Consider the following 18,588-nt stretch of genomic DNA (forward strand, 5'->3'; position numbering starts at 1 on the left):
ACGCCGCTTCACGCTGGGTGAGGGCGACCAGGGGGGTAGGAGGGGGAGGTCACCACGGAGGGATACCGCTGTCTCTCGTTTCCCTCGCGATTTCTCTCCCTCGCGGCCTCTCCCCGCGCCGCCCTCGATTCTCAGCCATCCGCAACCCCCGTCCCTTCGTATCACCCTCGTATCTTTTTTCTCTCTCCCCCCCTTCCCCCTCGTTGCTTTTTGCAAAACGGAATCGTCGGTGCGTGAAGCGTCCCTCTGATCTCTCTCTTTCGCGAATACAAACGAGAATCCCGTACAAACAATGAGGAAAGGGGTTACTGTGCACGCGCCCTTTGCTCCCTCTCTCTCTCTCTCTCTCTCGCTCTCTCTCTGCCCTCCTTCGCGCAACCCTTCCGTCGTCATACGTCACGAGTGCCGTACGTGAATACCAGAAATAATACTCGAGGCTTGTCGACCGCATGAGAGGGAATCTTTTCTCTCTTTTTCTCTCTCTCTCTCTCTCTCTCTCTCTCTCTCTCTCTCTCTCTCTCTCTCTCTCTCTCTCTCTCTCTCTCTCTCTCTCTCTCTCTCTCTCTCTCTCCCCCCATTATTTTTCTCCTCCTTATCACCGCATATGCATTAGTCTCGAGCCTCGCTAAAGAGAGATATTATCAGATTACTCTCTTTATCTCCCTCTTCCATTTTCTCTGTCACCTTTTTTTTATCATTCATTTTTAGAGAGACGACAGAGAAGCCGCACGCTAACTACGTCATCGTGCCCCACTGAGTCGCGGCTTTTAAATTGGTCCCCCCCTCTTTCTCGTCCACGTTCATCCTCCCCTGCTATTGCACGGAAGTAACCGCTATCTTGCCTCATCTATGTGCACGTGAATCGGAAAATGTCAATTTATTTAAATGCAGGTTCGTCGATCGGGCCACCGGGGCAATTCGATGAAATTCTCTCTGACGCGCCTTAATTCTCAACGATTGTGATTGACTGGTTTTGTATCGTTATTCTCGGGCGAGAAGAGTCTCCACTCGATGTAAATCTGATATTTCTATCTCTAATCTTTAAACAGACAAAATGACTAGAAATCTAAGTTATTAATATTTGACAATTAAATTACATTTAGCATGTAAGCACATTTTTCGCTGTACCGAATCTTTATAGTTCCTTGAAGGAACTTGGAAGAAACTCTTGAGAGCGGTTTCTATCTTTTTTCTCTTGCTCCGTTGCTTCTCTGTCACACTTCCTTTTACTATACCTGCGTATGCAGGTTCTTCAAATCTGCCCTCGACGTCCCGCCATCTAAATCCATCGATACGATTTCTGGCACGTCGATTTTATATGCGGGCCGGAAATGTATATATCCCGCGGAATTGCCCATAACTGCGGCATGGACGGCGCGGCGTCTAGCATGGTCGTTCAATAATTTAGCAAGGTTACGGATGCTGCCGACACCACCGTCGCGGTAAAGCTCGTAAGAAGTGATCGATCAATGTTCCCTCACGATACTTTGCGACACCGTCGCTCGTCAATCCTTTTCTCGCGTGCGTGCCGCTATCACACTTGAGGGGATTATAGTCGCGCTATTCTGAGTATCTGCCAAGTAAATAGCATACTCGTGTCTAGGTGGGGAAGTTTCTAAACGTTGGTGAAGTTATGACAGCGCGTATAAACTCAAATATATAGCTTTAATAAGCTTTCTATTTCAATCGTTTAACAATTGGGTCGTTCCTCGATCTTTTTATATAATTTTGAAAAAAATTTTAAACTCGAATTAAATTATACATTTCGAATTTTTTAATAGAGTAATTTTTTAATGAGAAATAAGGGAAGAGAACGTAATGAAAATAATTTCTTTTGAGCAGATTTGAAATCGACATTAATATTGACGTGATTTTATAGAAAATCTTCTGTTTATTACGATTATATCAAGTATTATCTATCATTTCGCAAAACGCGCGATGTTTCCCATGATCGTGAGAAAAAACTACTGCAAATCTGCAACAATTGCGGGATTGCAAAGCGATCGTGAAAGCGGCAAGCGGATTTACGCTGATGGCTACGTAACTTGGCTGGGTAGGATTTAATTTTGCAGTCTACTTGGGTTTTTAATATTGTTATCGCGTGGGAGTTTGTTTAGTTACGCAACATGATATGGGTCGTGCATCGCGTTAATGTAGCGTTAACTTCGTCGGGATCGGAAGTTCGGCCCCCGTAAAATCTCCCCGTAATGTCAGCGAATGCGTGTACAACGGTATAACATTCAACGTGCGTAGTCATGCACTGCAGAGTCGAGTCACGAAGCTTCATTTACTTTCTCTTTGTGCGGCCTGCATAGGGTGGTAACTGTATATCTTATTTAGAGGCCTTTGAACGAAAATAAAATAAATCGAAATGTCAATAATGCAACGACATAATACATTAAACATCGATATATGTATATATTTTTAACTGTAATCGAAAGTAATAGACTCGTATCAACAGATTTCACTGTTCGCAGCATGATCACAACTATGGGTAATTTAATAAGCCCGCCATTCAGTAAATCAATTCTCGTAGAAATGAATGGAATCTAAAATCGGTCGCTCGATTAGCTATTATTAAACAAACGCGCCTTTATTTTGCGCCCCCGACCGCAATGTTCCGGTACCATGCATTATTCCGTTATCGATTATACCTACTGTCTGTCTAGTAGTCGCATTCGATTAGTTGAGGCGAACGAGATAAAGGGCATGGAACCAATTCCTAGGAAAATTCCATCCCATCCGCCTCCTACGAGCGACCCCGGCCGCCGTCGCGCAGTGCGATGACTTCAATAGCGTAACAGATGTATAGCCCAAAGTTCACAGCCGCGGAGATAGTAGTACCCTGACATTTCTGAGGCGTGACCGTTTTCAGAAAAGGTCAACCGATATGGAGCAGCGTTCGAGTTGAGGGATCGCGTACACAGGCTGGTACGAGTTCCCCAGCGGAAACAATTCGCTCCTTTCCGCCCTCTTCGCCACCCCCAGAGTTCTCCCTGGCAAAAAATAATGCACACCGCGAAATACCTAAACTGAATACTAACAATGGTGACTCTATATGACGCACCGACGAAAGAGTACGATGACTCTAATATCCCATTGATGGAATTCGAGAAAATATTGCTAGATATTTAAGGGGTTCAGAATGATGCTGATTAAAGCTTGATCAATTTATTTTATTTAAAGACTGGCTCTTTGTGACATAAGTCTATAAAATATTTTAGAACTTTCTAATTACATTGACGAATATTTTAACAAGTTTGGTACTACTTTATAGAAGTTATTTCTTGCAATTTACATATAATATACAATATTAAATATCCTGAGATTCACATATTAGAATTATGAAAAATTTTTTTTCTAATTTAAGTGATAAAGTTTTGTTATTTTCGTTTTGCAAGTTGAAAATCTAATTTTTGATTATTTGTAACTCGAAAACTATAGTACCCCAACATTATAATTAAGATTATTAATTTTAAATTTAAATAAACCGTAAGCAAAAATTGAGATAAAGAATTTAAACACCTCGTATACACGTATCATTCTCAGTCTTATTTCAAGAATAAATTTTGCTCGCCGAGGCAAGCCGTCCTCTCTTTTCATACTCCGACAGGTATTCTGATGCCAACGCGCTCTCGTATTGTTGCCAAAAACTTATTTCTCGGTCGCTACCCTGGCCATTTTCTTTCCTGAAACCGCGCACCCGTGAATTATAACTTTCCTGCGGGCCTCTTATTGTCTTGACCTACTTCCGGTCTTAATAGCAATCAGCCGGAGTGCTCTATTCGACCTGAAACCTTATCGCGAAGAGAAAAAGCCGGGTGGTTGTGTCATTTTCAATCTTTGATCGGGATGGTCATTGAACCGACGTATATAATATATATGTATATACGTGCTCGAAAGAATATCAGAATGCAAGGATGCCAGAGTGTATATATACTATGTAGGGCGTGTTATACTATAGCTGTATACATAAAACAGACTGTACGGCAGTTGGAGCGTATCGATATATACATCGTGTACTTTTATTCGCGTTACGTCAGAGCCTCGTAATACCTCGTAATAAGAGTTTCGTAAGCGATTGTTTTTTCTGTTAAGTAATGAACATGAAATGTATCATTTTATTGCATAAGAAATATCGCAATTACTATGACCATTGAAACAAATTGTCCAACGAGTTTTAAAGGTTACTGAAACGATTTGATTCTGTTGATGAATAATAGATGAGACTCTTCGACTCTTAAATGCGATTGTTAAAACTAGCAACTTATTACTCTCCTTCTTGTTTTTCATCGGTATTATTACGGGGAAAATAAAACGGGTAAAATAAGGCAACTTTTATCTTTAGGCTTTTCTTTTCAATAATTAAGATGCGGCAGTTTCGTTTTGAGAACAAACGTAATTACGACTGTAGACGATTAGCAGACCAAATGGGATTTATTTAGCCACGATTTAAGTCAGATGTCGATAGATCGCGATGTGTCAGCAGATCGAAGTGGCCCGCGATCTGCTCGAGAAGCAGCTTGAGAAATAATGAGTGGCAATGCGGTTAGCAGTTCCGGGCCACGGTATAGTAGATTCTTGGCTCGTTCCACCGTGCACCGTGGTGATTAGCGGGCGAATTGCTCAGCTCGGAACGAACAATTCCGCTTCAAAATGAGATCTAGACGTGCGCGAGGTGGCGGGAACAAAAGAAGAATCGGTTCGACTATTTATTTGATACGCCAATTTGTACTTGCAATCTCCTTGTACTGTGCATTGTGCATTGTGTTTATACAAGAGAACTAAGGACCTACTAAATTTTAATCGCGGAATCTTTGAGATCAATTTTTCAGACTACTATTTGTTACAGCTTTCTAATATTCAATACTAAATATTTCGTTAATTTTACGTCAAATTAAATGTGTGAAGTAATGTAATCTAGTTCAATTTAAGTAACATTACGGCTTTCAGTTATTTGATGACGCTCCAAAAATTTTAATTGCAAGAAGCAATAATTTCGATTTCGAGAAATCTTGATGCTTTGACGTGTTTTAATCGGGAAGACTCAATTCTAGACTGGACGGAAATTTTCAGGAAAGCTCGAAACTCACCGTACAGCTTCGCATTGCGAGACGCCGCGTAATTTATAAAGTCCGGATACAAATTTAGAAATTACGACCTTGATTATTAAAACGGATTATACGAGATAAGCCGGCTGGTCGCCGGGAGACCGCGCGAAAATTTATCACCTCCCGTTATCGTCGCACCACTTGTAAATATATACGAAAAAAAAGCGGCGCTCGTGCAGAAAACACACCCCGATTATTATCGAAGATCTTTCGCGGAACGGTGAGAAGAAAGGATTGTGGGTATGCGTGTTCGTATCTCCCGCAATAAAGGCCGTTTTATCGTCCAAGGGGTGAAACTTCTCAAGCTCACGCTCGCGTGGTTGTTGAACTACCGGTTTATCGGTTCAAGGAGAAAACACGTGCGCAGAAATATGAGCGCGTGTTGCATTCGGTCAGACTCTAAATCATATCGTATAAAATTTATTTTTACATTTTATATATCGCTAAAGTTACGATATCTTATTTTTATTATAAATTTACCTGTGGATTTTTAAGATTGATGTTTCCAATCTAATTAAATTTGTGTGCGTGTGTGCTTTATCTTCAAATTTATCTTTAATTTTTAAATTTATCTTTAATTATTAAAAACAAGTTTTAAGTGTTTTTTCCATTTTTTCTTGACATGCTTGAGACGCACACTATACCTCAAACGTTTAATATCTTTATATAGAATTATATTAAATAATATCTAACGAAAAAATTTGCCAATGCCATAAGACATACATATTGATGATTGCTTATGTATTGATGAGCGCTGTGTATCGTTTCTCTAACAGTTACCGGAGATTTCTGGCGATAATTTGCGCGCATTTATTCCAGAGAAACGAAAGAATTCTCATTCCGAGAAACGAGAGAAGCGCAAAAAGAATATTCTTCGAATGGCTCGGACGAAATGAGAAAAAAGGGATCCTTCGAGCTTGAGAAGATGCGCTTTTTCCGCTTGCTGAAGATTATACGTGCCATCTATTTGTAAAAGATGGTTCAAAGGGATTCTGTTGTTCAGCCTTTCAATTTTTTAATACATTCGAATAAATGATTGAACGACGGAGCCAGTAATATAAAATTATTTATTTGTATTATTTATATACAAAAATAAGAAAACGTATATAATATAAAATATAGCAATCTCTACTGTTTATATTTATTAGTAATAGCTTCATATATTAAATATATTAAAAAAGATCGTAAATTTTTTATAATAATCATATACTTCATAAAATTATTATAATATTTTTAGCTTATGTGAACTTTGGCTTCGGCTCTAATTAATTTAAGCTGCCATTTATTAAAGTGCTCCAGATTTTTGGGCGAGGCTGCATTTCACTGGAGAAATACGCGATGATGAAATCTCTTCCCACGCCGCGCCGAGTAAATGGATTTAACATTTATCGCACTATCAGCACAATCCGAATTTTTGTACGGCGAACCGGCAGAGATGACGTAGTTGTTACTAAAGATTTCTTGTGACATCATGTCTCGGATATGGTAGACGCTAAAGTCACGTTTACACAGCGAACACTAATGTAAATCCAAGATGCAAATGAGAAGGTTTTTGCGATACCGTACGACGAAAACGGTAGACGCCAATGTTCCATGAGCGAAACAGCCAGCAATTTGCATCTTGAATTTACATTACATTGAATAACGACGTTCTTGCAGTAGAATTTGAACAAGATGCTTTTTATAGGACCCGGCGTTGATTTCACATATGTTCCTTTTATCTTATCACGCAATCATTTGTGTGACGATCAATTTTGTTAGACAATACTATACGTCAAACTGATGTGAGACAACTTGTGAGACAATTTTGATCAAGTCAGTGAATATTAAATTTTCAGAAACTGCTAAATAAAAATTTTATATATGCTAAAAAGAATTGATATAACTTTACTGCTTATCTTAATTAAGATAATCATGCTTATTTGAAATTTCGAGTAGAATAAAAAATAATTTTTAAGATAATAGTAACAGTAGTAGTTTTTCCGTCGTTCTATTTAAGGCATAGAATTCTTTTTGTTGCGTTTCTGTCAATGATCCTGTTTCTTATATAAGATTATTATTCTTTTATAATTCTGTTATAATTTTGTTGTATATTTCTATATAGAATCCGTGATTAAAGAAAATCAAAATCTTTATTAGTGATATAAAATATCTGGTATTATTGTATCTACTGTCAATGCAATCTCATGTTTGTCGTGTTCAAAGGACGCCGGGAAATCCCAGTGAATTGAACCCATGAAGTGTCGAGTAAATCGTCGCGATCGGTGGGTAGTCTCGTTGCGAAGTTACCAGCTCACTCTTTTTCCCGACGGAGCACCGGCTCCTCACGATATTTATTACGGTAATAAGCGGTACCGCAGGAAGCCGGGCGGTAGACCTCGAGATTACCTCGAGGTTCGATCTGATGTCGCGAGGCGCCACGTACGATGCCTCGAAGATAAGAAATACTTTTGATTACACGGTGACGCCGCCGCCGCTTCATCGGATAGAAACCGTCTAGACGTCTGCCCAAACACGCACGCAACTCCTGTGAGTGAAAATGAGGGTCATTGAGTCCGAAGCTTCAAAGGAAATTGTCTTTCGATCAAGGATTAATGTTCTCTTTTTACATCACATCACATACGAATTTTTATTAAAACAATTTTCACAGTATAAACTTTTTAAACTTGAACTCTTTAAATAAAAATTCTTAATTTTTCTATGTGGTGTATTTAAACAAGTTTTGGAAACTTCGGACAGCTAGACTGATTTAGAAATCAGAGAAATTACGAATAAAATCATTATAAGTATAACGATTGTTATACTCATAATACTTTACATATAACATTTCTTTGTTTCTAATACTTATCTATTACATCATAAATTAGTTTACTACATTCTCTTTTTTTTCTTTATAGTAAGAGCTTAGCGACAATAACGAGTAATGTTTCCATATTACTTCAACATTCGACTTAAAAGTTTCGAAAGTTATCATGACAAGTCAATTACGATATATTTTTAAAAAGCACAATGAATACACTTTCCAAAAAGTCGAGGTCAAAGACGTCCTTTGCATATTCGTACTCTTTTTTCCGTTAAGTTTGCTGATGCAATCCGAGTCAATCTTTAAATTTGCAACATTTATACGCCGTGGGCAAGAAGTTTCATCAAATATCCAGGCCTCCCCTCGAAAGCGTTCGAGGGCGAGAGTCAAAGGGGAAGCGTGAATATCCGCCGCCGGAAGGAATTTCCATTTATACGAAATTTCTTCGCCATCTGGTCTCGGGTCGTTCTTTTAAGGTCATGCGGATTGGTCGTAAAAAGAGCGACAGATTACGATTTAATATCTTAAAAGCGAGCGCGCATGGCAGCAAATCTAGCGCGATATTGCCGCTATTTTAAGGGCGGAACGAGAATATAATAAAAAATTTACCGGCACAAGTATAGACGTGCTTTCAAGTCTTTGCAGATCGAACTGTACGTCGAAGTTACTTTTGATCGGGGGATATAAATATCGACTTTCGTATAAAAATACGCGTGCGCCGTGCTTTTGAATAGGACACAAATTTATTTAAATAATAGCTTCTGCTTGAGAGAAGATTTATACATAGAATCACAAACAGTTCATTATTATAAGAACAGTCAACTTGATAATTGATTAAATCAACAATTCTTGGGTGAGTACATTGTCGATGATGATTCAGTTAAATAAATAAATGAAAATAATTGAATGAAAGAGATAATTTACATAAATAATGACACACATTTCACGCAAGGTTGCTTTAATCTGAAAGCAATTCCGAGAATGTCTCAAAGAGCAATAAAGCGATATGGAAAGCTAATGTAAATGCATTGTAAGATAAGCTCGAAATTGCATTCTTGTCCAATAAAAGGCCCAGGATTACTTATTCGCCTTTTCGCTTTGAAGTCCATCGCGGAAGCCACTTTCGAAGCCTGGATTCGAAAACGCTTCTCCGGAAGGCACGAATCTACCGGGAAATGTGTTTTAATATTACAAAGCATACGAGGTCTAAACTAAATACGAGCGACTGAACCGAAAAAGGTCGGGGGTTAAATGCTCCGAGGGAAACGACCGAGGGAAAGGGTCAAAGACGCGGTAGATTGGGAAGCGTTCCGCGCAGGAAAGGCACGCAAAACCGAGTACGTTCCCTCGTTTCGATCTCTTTTTTTCCCCGCGACAAAATGATTAATTTCCCATTTTCCCCGCGGTCACGAAACTCGGTGAATCTCTCCGTTACATTTTTACGATCGAGTCCCGGGCGCCTCGTAAGCCGGAAGCCGGGTTCGCGATCAATCGCGCGTAGACTGTAACAGCGAGATTACGACAGATGAAACGTTTTAGGGATCCCTGAATAAGTAAAATGGATAAATAACCAAGAAGAAACATTGCGCTAGATCATACATTTTTTGCCAGGAAGAAGTTGGTAAATCGCTCGAGAAATACGAGCCGGAGATCTTATTGAACTGTTTTCGAGATTTAAGATTCTTGCAGAATTCGCGCAAACGTTTCTCGAATTTTATTTCTCAAAATTATACATATAATAATTATGCTAGCAAATAATTTAATTCTTTCTTCATTGTTAATAATTATGCCTTTGTATGCATAGTGGCAAAATTCGAGGTGGAAAATATATATTAGCCTGTCTGGCGAAAAGGGCGGCGGTCGGCCGATAGGTAGACGACCTGGTGGTGGATCGACGCGGCATGGAAATTCGTCGCGGAACGACGCGCTAATCGATACGAAATTTCAATTTTCCTTGTTAGAGCCTGTTTCCTCTGTCACTATACTCTGTCAAAGGGGCGACTCTGGACGATTGACGTTTCCGTCTCTTTCATTTGGCAAGCGCGCATGCGATTTTATAATCGATGGGATAATTGGCGGAGCTAATAAGTCCCCGATAGCACTTCAAGGTCTGTTGGTCGTTCAGGAGCGAGATCGTTTAGCTTTTTCCATTATTTCGCTGAGTGCAAAGAGCGATTACTTCACAGACAATCACACGAAATTTTAGATATATAACGTTGCTAGGAAATAAAATTTGGGATATCGGAAAACTGCACGCTTTAGTTATGTGTAATTAAATTATTTATCTTCTAATAAGGCAAAATAAAATGTTTGAAAAGGTTGCAATTTGCGACAAAGCTCTTTCACAATGTAATGATAATAGATTATATATCAACTGATATTATATTTTTCGTACAAAATTGCATATAAATTCTATTTGAAATATATACAAATAAATATAATTATGACACATTTCGTGTCTCGAAAATTCATTTGCGTCGGCTTCAAAATAAGCTGCTCAATTATGCCTCGCTATTCACGTTTTCTGCGAAGTCGCGCAATGGCGACTCGATGATTACACACTGCAGAAAAAGCCGCTTTGATATCCATCTGCTGAAAGGTTGTTGACGAAGTGAATTTGAAGATAGCTATGGCGCTCTAAAAATAAATAAAAATGAGGGAAAGTACAGAGAAACGTCTCTAGAAAGATAGACCTCTATGCTACGTGCATGTTACGACAGAGTTATTTTCTAAATTACTCAGCAACGAGACGACAAAGTTTCCCGACTTACGCGACTAAATTAAAACTTGCGAAATTTCTTTTGTCGATTTCTCAGCTTTTATTATCGCGAAGGAACGTTGTTTTATAATTCTCCGTTTCTTACGCGGTCACAAAACGAACCTTTGGTATATAAGAAGTAATCCTCCATCCGGTATATTTATAGTTCCGTATATTTAATTTAACCTACAAAGTCTATCGGGAAGAAAATCAATTTTATAGAAAGGAGATTACTCCGGCAAAATGTTACACAATAATCCCCTGCTAACGCTGCAACCAGGAAGTTTTTTATTCTATTTTGTAGATGTACCGCGACCACGGGGCTATACATTTTCAGGCTCTATTTTCAGCGGCAGTTTCGCCGTTTTTTGTTGTGTCATTTAAAAAGTAACTTTACGAAGAATTCAGGCGCGAATATCATAAAATTATAAGTTGCGCTCCCCGTAAATCCGAGAGCAGCCATAGACGTACGAAGAATTAAATTTTCAGTAGTTTAAGCTTTCAGCCGCGAAATATCGAATTTGCAGTCTTTGACTTTCAAAATCTCTTCGAGAAGATTATTTTGAAAAAGAATTTTACTTTTACAGGATCGCAGGATGTAAAGTCAATTTACTTTAACAATACATTCTTTGACAAAGTTGGAATCCCCTTTCTCCTGTAATAAAGTTTCGAGAACAATTTTTCATTTCTCGTAATTTGATATATACGCGAGCGGAATAAATGAATCGCTCGTATTTGCCTCAGCCGTGCAAATGCCTTCGAAAGTGCGAAATGCGATGAATCCAGTGCCAGCCGAAGGGATGCTCCGTAGCGAGCGTGAAACGAAATAATAATGGATCGTTACATCGTTCGAATTCCGTCGCGGAAGTAAACGAAAAAAATGTGATAAACCGGAACTGCAAAGAAGAGTCGTCGCGCGATACCCAGAATATTCAAATCTCCTCTCACGTGCACAGCATTTCGGTCGCGCCGTGTGCATCACGCGCTTTTTATCTCGCTCGCGTTTTCGCGAGCACACAGGAGTAAAAAGCGCGCTTCGGTCGTCGTATCGTCATACGTAAATACGCACGTCGGCCGATGTAGGCCGGTATCGCCCAGAGGCGTTAATCTGGGCCACACGGTGCGTCGGCCTCGGGGCTAGAAATATCGTGTGAGCGCACACACGAGGCGGGAGAGCGCTCGAGCACGATTAACCCTCATGCGACTGAAATGCGCTTGACGTACACGAGAGCGTGACTTCGTCCCATCGCAAACTATTGCGAGGAACTTGAAGCGATGATGCATTTCCTTTTTTGCATAAACACGGTAACGCCTCGCGAGTCCTTAGTTAAAAATTCACTCGCTAGTGTGAATATTAAAAAAAATTCGTTAAAAATTTGTTCAGAACACGGACACACTCTTTAAACGCGTTGTCACATTACAAAATATTCTGAAATATTCTAACGTTAATATAATAGTTAATAATATTAATAATAATTGTTGAATAATATGTTTCAAATACCAAACGTTTCGTTACATTTTGGAAACATTTACCTATTTCTATGAGAATCGAGATAGAAAGAAGATAAATATGTAACAAACAATTAAATTCTTTTAGATCACTTTTCCCGTGAAAAGTCTTGCAATCTGTAATCTTAAATATACTCATTTATTATAAGTTAAAGGACAGTTGCGTACGTAAAGGATTGTGCATACAAATCGAATGTATGACTTATAAAACATATCAAAGCGATGGACTCGTACTTGAAGCTCGCGTTTGCATAGAGATCGAAGTATGGCACGTTGGTAATGCAAAAAGCATCAAAGGATGACGTTAAAATAACACGGAATATGGATATTTTTTCATAAAATATATATAGGAACTCTTGTTTTTGCTTCCTCACAGAGGAAGCTGTTTTCGTAAAAAAAAATTTTTTTTTTGTTTTTCTGAACGTGTTTAGAATGTTCTAAAACGTCGAAAAATTGTAATTTTAAAAAATGTCTGTATGTATGTATGTGTGTGTGTATGTGTGTATGTGCCAAATTTACCGAAATTTCTATAACTCCAGAACTAATCAACCAAATCTTAACGAATTATATATGAAATAGGGGTAGAAAAAACTGAAGAATATAATAGAATTAATAAAAATTGCTAATAATCAAGGGGTTCTTTTTTAAAAAAATTCTGAATTTTTTAAAAAATGTCTATGGTTGCTCTAACTTCCGCAAATTTGGAGAGATATCGATCTATTTTTAATTTTATTATATTTTTCAGTCTTTTCTACCTCTATTTCATATATAATTCTTTAAGATTTGGTTGATTAGATTCAGCTTTATACGCGAACAGATATTAGTATAACATATATTAGCCGCAATAAAGCTTATCGCAATAAAAAAAAGTGTGCAAGTAGAAACTTGCACATTGCTTTTTCATAGTTTTTAAGTGTGCAAGTAGAAACCTGCACATTGCTTACTTATAGTTTTTAAGTGTGCAAGTATTTTTTAATCGATAGAGTATCATTTAAGGAAGGTTGGTATTGAATTTGGTGATGATCGATAAAGGGGTTCTATTTTTAAAAAATTTTTGAATTTTTTTAGAAATGGCCGTGGTTGCTTTAACTTTCGCAAATATTGAGATTTCGGGCTGAATTTTTTTTTAATTAATAGAGTATCATTTAAGGAAGGTTGGTATTGAATTTGGCGATAATTGGTAAAGGGGTTCTTTTTAAAAAAATTTTTTGACATATTTGTTCGACTGATTTGATCTGTGAAACAAGCATTTAGAAATGATATCTCTGATTGTCAATTTAAAAAAATGACTGAATAAGTTGCTTGTTTCACAGATTATATTTCCTTTTTGAATACGGGTACTTATAGAAAAACGTAATATACATAGATTTTGATATATATATATATATATATATACATATATTTCTTTATATATTTCTCGCGTTAACTAACGATTGGACGAAATCTCTGCTTCCTCTATGAGAAAGCAATGTGCAAGTTTCTACTTGCACCATTTTATATATATTACTCTAGTGTATAAGTGACTTCAGCTTTTTACGCGAGTGATGACTTAAGAGCCATGAATGTTTAACGATGCCTAACAAATTTGTTACAAGATTTTCGTAAAGTTATCCGTTTCTCATTGCGATTGTATGTACTGGCTTGGCTATAGTTAAATGAAGAGATCATTTTGTAAATATGTGTTTTTTTACATTTATTCCTTCCCACATTGCAATTTACAATACTCTTCAATTCTGACGCAGATATAAAATGAGAAATATATTGTAACGGTAATTAAAAATGAAAATCGATACATCCTTTGTTACAAGAAGATCTGGTATTATACATTATTAGTAATACATATTGGTATTAATAATATGTTTTTTTGGTTTTAATAATATCATACATTATTAGTAATACATTTATATAAAATTTTCAAATAAAAATTAAATTTTTACAATTGTCATTAAAATTATGTTTTTCGTTTAATTATAATTGTTATATCGATTTATCAAACTTTTTTTATTGAAGTAGGCAATAGGAACAGATTTTCCGACGCGTTAGATTTCTATTCTCTATTGCCTGTACCTGACTGATCACAGGAATCACAGTGATTCAGTTTTATTATAAGTTGAAATGTAGATATTTCAGTTGCCTGTCTTGTCTCCTATTGCTTGTATTTTTGTGTTGTATTTAGACCTTAAAAGAAGAGGAAAGAGAGAGACAAAATAAGGCATTCGCTGTTTATCAACTTTTAGCAGATCACCAGAATATGCATTTAAAAAAATTTGCACTTGGCTTCCTCATCAAATTAAAATCGTGCAAATTAGAAATTTGCACTTGGCTTTCTCATCAAATTGAGGTGTGCGATTTGGAAATTTGCACATAGCAAAGTCACAATTTTGAATTGAGAGAGTAGGAAATTAATGCAAATTGAATCCACAACGTATTGCTATGCGCTCAAAGCTCCTCAGGCCCCCAAAGCTCCAAAGCCCCTATGAGGAATCTTGTATTTTATTAGATGCATAATTTTTAGTTTGGCTTGCTCATAGAGGAAGCTTTTCGCAACCACAAACATTTCTGCAAAAATTCTAAATTTTATTTAAAATATTTAAAAAAAACCGCTTTACCGATCACACACACACATCGCCAAATTCAATCCCAACCTTCCTTACATGATACTCTCTCGATTAAAAAAAAATGCATCCCGATATCTCAAAAATTACGGAAGTTAGAGCATTAACGGACAAAAAGCGTACATATACGTACACACATACATACGGACATTTTTTAAAATTACGATTTTTCGACGTTTTCGAACATAAGCAACACATTGGCATCGAAAACTCAAAAAACAATTTTTACTTCGGTCTTTTCTACCCCTATTTCATATATAATTCTTTTAAATTCGGTTGATTATAGACTTAGCTTTATATGCGATCAAAGGTCCATATACGAAGTTTATGAAAACAAAGCTTCCTCTATGAGAAAACAATAGCAAGAATTTAATTATGCATCAGCGAAGACGTTAGAAGATAATAAAAATTAATAGAAGAATTAATTCGGATGATAAAGTAGGCGAAACTCAGGTTTCGCACCGCGAAATCACGGAAATTTACTCCTGATGTATCAGCAAAGCATGATGAGCGAGGAGGTTGCAGTAGGTATTCCGAGCGCGCCGCGCCGCGCGGGTGTTGCCTCCCCACATTGCCTCCTCGTAATCACGCTGTTATTGGTCAGAGCGCGGGAACTTACTGTTCTTTAATGAGAGGCATGCTTCCTCTAACAGGATTAGACAATAAAGAGTTACAGAATGATGTTGCATAATGCTAGCTGACGAGAAAGAGGTAACAGCAAATGCCGTCGAAAAGGTATAAGAATTAAGCTCCGAAATGCAATGAACTCTTTATCGTCCAATTTTATTCAAGAGAGCATAAATTAATTCACGTTATAGAACACATAAGAATAATGTTAGAATAAACATATCTCTCGAGATTCATTCGGTGTCGTTTGTCGCATTTCGGAGCCACGACTCTCATCGACGGCATTCGCCGCTTCCTTTTTTTTTTGTTGTCTAACATTATGCAGCAGCATTTTATAATTAATTATTGTCTAATCACATTTGAGAGAGCATGCCTTGCATTAAAGAATACATAACAATATTAAAACAAACGTATTTCTCGCGATACATTTAGTTATCGTATTTCGAAACTCCGACTTTGTCGTCCAACGCTGCCCGTCGGCATTCGCAGCTATTATACCTTTTTCTCGTTGGCTAGCATTATGCAACAGCATTTTATAATTATTTATCGTCTAATCACATTCGAAAAAGCATGCCTTGCATTAAAGAATACATAACAATATTAATATAAACGTATTTCTCGAGATTTATTTGGTGTCGCGTGTGGTATTTCGGAGCTCCGAATTTGTCGTCCAACGCCGCCCGTCGGCATTCGCAGCTACCTTTTTCTCGTTGGCTAGCATTATGCTCAATTCTCAATTCCCAAATCCCAAATCCCAAATCCCAATTCCCAAATCCCTGGGATTCCCAATTCCCAAATCCCAAATCCCAATTCCCAATTCCCAAATCCCAAATCCCAAATCCCAATTCCCAATTCCTAAATCCCAAATCCCAAATCCCAATTCCCAAATCCCTGGGATTCCCAATTCCCAAATCCCAAATCTCAATTCCCAAATCTTAATTCTCAAATCCCAAATCCCAATTCCCAAATCCCAATTCCCAAATCCCAATTCCCAAATCCCAAATCCCAAATCCCAATTCCCAATTCCCAAATCCCAAATCCCAATTTCCAAATCCAAAATCCCAAATCCCAAATCCCAATTCCCAATTCCCAAATCCCAATTCCCAAATCCCAATTCCCAATTTCCAAATCCAAAATCCCAATTCCCAATTCCCAAATCCCAAATCTCAATTCTCAATTCCCAATTCTCAATTCTCAATTCCCAATTCTCAATTCTCAATTCTCAATTCTCAATTTTAAATTAGATAATGGCAGCTTAGATAATGGCATATAAAGTGGTCGTTAATCCACAAATTATAGTGTTTGCTATATTGTAAGTAATCACACGCAATGCGATTATAATTATTTAAACTAAACAAAATATAAGCAGAAAATTATGTGGTGGTTTTAAAAACTGATTTATTTAAATTATAAAAAATGTGCAGAAGACTGGAACTGTCTCGATAACTGAACATTGCAAAAACTTAACAGATGCTACGATGTGAAAATATTTTGCAAGAAAATCGCGAAATTCTACACAGACATAAATCTTTTTCTTGTCACAATTGTCTTTTGCTTGTAAAATGTACACGTGCGATTTCTGCGCTAGAATTAATAGAGATGTCTGCCTTATCAAACGAGAAGTTTAATATTACCGCGAGGAGAAGATGAAAGCGTCGCTGTGCGACCAGAAGTTTGATTCATCTTCAGGATTTAACTGGAGCAAAATCGAATGGAATAACGTGAATTCCGACAGTGACCCGAATCCAGTTCCGCATTTCACCCGTCATTTTGTTTTTAGTCCCGAGACTAGTTCTAGTCGAGTAACGATTCGTTCCGGTCACCCAGTCTGGGAACGATCTAATTTCTTTTATTCATGCACGCTCTCGTAATATTACACCGTAATTCATTCAGCATTTAGGTATTAACCTTGTTTGTAGACTGACATATTGAGGGTCTCCATCGGTACCGGAAGTTCCGAGTCGATCGTAACGCTGGCGATCGTTGACAGCAAAGTGATCACCGTCGGTGTCTTCGTGGTGTCGGGGATGATAGTGCTCTCTGTTATCGGTTTGGCTGAAAATCCGAAGGATACTAGTTAATCAAGCATTGTTACATACCGCGTGAAAAAAAGAGCCACATATTTTCCTATAATATGATTTAAAAGTTTAAAAAAATTTTGTTGCATAATAAATATAAAACTATGTTTTGAAAATACAGGAAGAACATAAAAAACATAACAATAACATTTAATCTTTCTGGAGTAATCCTTTAAGTCTTAAGAATAAACTATTTAAAAAATAATAATTACAATATAGCAAATTAAAGAAGATATATCTAAATATAATTTATAAATTTTTATTTGTATACATATATAAAATTTGTAAAGAAACGCATCCTGTAAAAAGCATCATTAATTTCAAGACCGTTTTTGGCATTACCGAAAGAAAGACATCACTGAAGGCGGAATTCAAAAGTATCTCAGGAATTCACGCAATGTCGCCCGGCTATTTTTCATCGGTTACACACATGCACACGTAACTGGATTACGTGGCCAAGCTAAAAGTGGCAGAGCACAGCTGTCTGCTAGCAGCAGCCGCGCGTTCGTTTCTCTCCTCTTCCTCTACCTCTTGTCGCGACTTAGGGAAAATCCGACCCTTTAAATTATTGCGCGGACTTTATTTCGACGACGAAGCTTAGAAATAACCCGCGAACTTTTGTGGTTTAGGGGGAAGAGGAAAAGCGAACTTTTCCGCGTTTCAGCGTAGCGCGGATGATGGATCTGGAGCCGAATTTCTTCTGCCGCAAGAGGATTATGCAGTTTTAGATGCGGCCATTGAGAACTCACATTTTTTTCATTATAATTCTTTTACAATTAATTAAATAATATTTTCTTCTAACGCGCAACTCCAGATATCGTTTTCACGAATTAAACACACAAGAGTAAGTTCTAATACAATTTATACGATAATTCGGAGCTACAAATTCCCCTTGGATGAAGGAAGACAAGTCACCGTCGCAGTGACGCCTCTCTCACATGCATGCCTTCCACTCTGAAAATCAGAGTCGTTGATCTTCGCACCCGGGTACCGGGTGAATAAATGTGCTGGAAAGAAGCCCCTTCCGGGCTATATCTTCGAGCGGCCGTGGCAATGACGCGAATGATGATGAAATGTCAAGATCGCA

General features: G+C 37.6%; 1 protein-coding gene across 7 annotated transcripts in view; it reads left to right on the top strand.

The window, feature by feature from the left end:
• Positions 1-18,588, top strand: part of LOC139782010 (protein FAM135A) — a 36,151-nt gene that overhangs the window by 1,320 nt on the left and 16,243 nt on the right. The window lies entirely within an intron of this gene.

This window comes from Temnothorax nylanderi, unplaced genomic scaffold (genome assembly GCF_030848795.1).
Source record: "Temnothorax nylanderi isolate EJ_2023f unplaced genomic scaffold, tnyl_v1.0 TNYL_tig0007_pilon, whole genome shotgun sequence".
NCBI lineage: Eukaryota > Metazoa > Arthropoda > Insecta > Hymenoptera > Formicidae > Temnothorax > Temnothorax nylanderi.